This window comes from Apium graveolens, chromosome 5 (genome assembly GCF_009905375.1).
Source record: "Apium graveolens cultivar Ventura chromosome 5, ASM990537v1, whole genome shotgun sequence".
Classification (NCBI taxonomy): domain Eukaryota; kingdom Viridiplantae; phylum Streptophyta; class Magnoliopsida; order Apiales; family Apiaceae; genus Apium; species Apium graveolens.
The window spans coordinates 297,353,722-297,356,444 of record NC_133651.1 but is presented as its reverse complement, the minus strand read 5'-3'; positions in this window follow the sequence as shown (position 1 = coordinate 297,356,444).

Genomic DNA, 2,723 nt, shown 5'->3' with positions numbered 1-2,723 from the left:
TCAGAAGCGAGAGCGCAAAGGAGCCACCACTAACCCTAAGCAATCTCAGCCACCAATAATCACCACCACCAAACACTGTTCACGTTTTTTGACAAAAAACCACCATCACAGATCTTGTTTCCGGGTACGAACCTCAAACTTTGTTACAACAAAATTCCTCCGTCAACAGATAATGAAACTGAATGCGAGGCAAAGGCTTTGTCAAGATGTCCGCTAGCTGGTCTTTTGTGATGACATGATGAACTCTTGGCAATTTTTTTCTGGACTTGTTCACAAATGAAATGGTAATCAAGTGCGACATATTTTATTTTTCAATGAAAAGTTGCATTCACAAACATAAGTAGCCCATGAATATTCACTAAACAAGGTAGGCGCGGGAGGTATTTGTTAGGGCTAAACACGCGCTAATAATTCACGCAAGTATACGCGTTCGCAAGTAATATAGAATTGTTTCTAGTTCATTCCCACAGAGACTGGATTTGGTTAACTAAGTAATTTATGCACTTATGCACCGATTATATGGTTATTATCCAATGCTAAGATGATAATAAATTGGGGTTTTGATTATAACTATGATTTAAACTAACAGTTATACTAAGAGAGTAAAAGAGAGTTGTATATTATATGAGACAAAGATGGGCTTCTAACTTCATTAAATACTTCATTCAGTAGCCTTATTATTCTTAACCTTAGCATGCAATGGTGATGACACTAATCAGATAACATGAAACTGCTAAACGCCAACTTTCGTTGCATGAATAACATACTACCAGACATCCACAAAAGAGATAGAAGCTGAATAGACACCAATTATATTGAGACCCTATATGTCTAAAGAATTTGACAACATAAAGCCTCAACGCACAAGTTATCTATCATAATTATACAGGGCAAGTAAGATGGTTAAAATTACCTACGAATCATGCATAACAATAACACATGAACCTTTGCTAGCATGGCAAGTTCTAAATCCTTAAATTCACTGTCGTTTCATTAAAGATTAACACGTTATCTTATAAGTTCATGATGCTCATAAGACGAATAAGCACAACCAATACTAGGTTATCATACAATCACCACACACTAAGGTATCGAAATAATTTAACTAAAGAAATCCATAAGTAAATCCGCTAGAACCCCACGATAACGATTAGCCCATAATCGGACTCATCATCAACGTGGGTTCCGATGAAAGCATGGTATAATAAACGTAGTCTTTATACTGAATAAATAATAAAACCAAGTACGAAACAAGAGTAAGGTTCACAAATAAGAAAACTGGCATCCAAGTTACAATTTAGAACAAAGATTCACAAGTAAACATAAGATCTTCTTTCTCTTTGTTGAATCATGCTAATACGGTCTTCTTATGGCTCTCCTTATGCTCCGGTATATCCGTCTCTCTAGAAAACATCCTTTATTTAAGTATATAGAGCAACCCATGCAAGATAAAAGTCCTCCAATTATAAATCAACTAGAATCAGGATTATGGGATCCCGACCCGGCACGGCCGCGCGCTACATCAGCGCGGGCGCTCTGCATTTCAGGAATTTGGGCGCGGGCGCGCGCTATCACAGCGCGGGCGCGTTGACCTCCTGCATAAAAATCTAACTTCTTCTTTTTTTTTCTTGCTGATTTGAGCCGGCTTTCCATGAGCTTTTATTCCAACACCACCTTAACACCAAATTAGCACCAAAATAATGCTAATTCACCTGATTTCCTAGATACTGCCTGAAAATGCAAAAATACTAGAAAACACATTAAAATACCAACAAGTTGAGTATAGTTACACCAATTGAGAGCTTTATGGAGCGTAATAGTTGTCATAAATGCCACTCAACATACCCCCAAACTTGAATCGATGCTTGTCCTCAAGAATAAACAGACTCAAAGAACAAGAAGTAAAAATGCATGAATGCAACTAAATGAATGCAACGATCCCACTATAATAACTAAACCAATCAACCAGCAATATCTCAACAAATGCAGTGACTCGCATAAAGATCAATCAAATCATACAAATCAACTTACAAACTAGAGATGTGCGTGTGTGCGAATGCTTACAGATATACTATCGCCATTAGATCAATAATTATGACTCACTACACATCAAGGAAACTGTAAGGTTTATAAATAAAATAAAAAGCTAGACTCAAAATAACTTATAACACTTCAATTCTTATATTATAGTTTTATATGGATTCATGCTTTTATTCAAACAAAACAACACAAATATGCTTATTTGATCGTGCAATGAGTGAGGTCCACAAAAGACTTATACAATAGTACCCATGTAATGAGCGTTAGGTTAGCGGATCCCAGACTATAAAAGCCTTAGGTCACTAGGCACAAAGTCCCCTAAGAACTTAATAACTCGAGTAAAGAGCCCACTCGTGATCAATTTTACATAATACTTTTTTTTTCTTTTTTTTTTTCTTTTTTTTCTTTTTTTTCTTTTTTTCTTCTTTTTTATTCATAATTTCTGAACGAGTACGTTTCACTCCATCTCATTCAACCCTAGACTACTCATATAAATATGAGCCGACTACTATCCATTTGACACCTAGCCACAACAACTAGCAATGAAATCCAATTTTCTCCAATTCCTAAAAATCCATGTTATTTTATTATTAAGAGAATATCCTAAATTTTAAATATAAACAAGCGATTAAACCTCGACAAACAAAGAAACCATAATCATGATCTAGCACTTAAGCAACCTA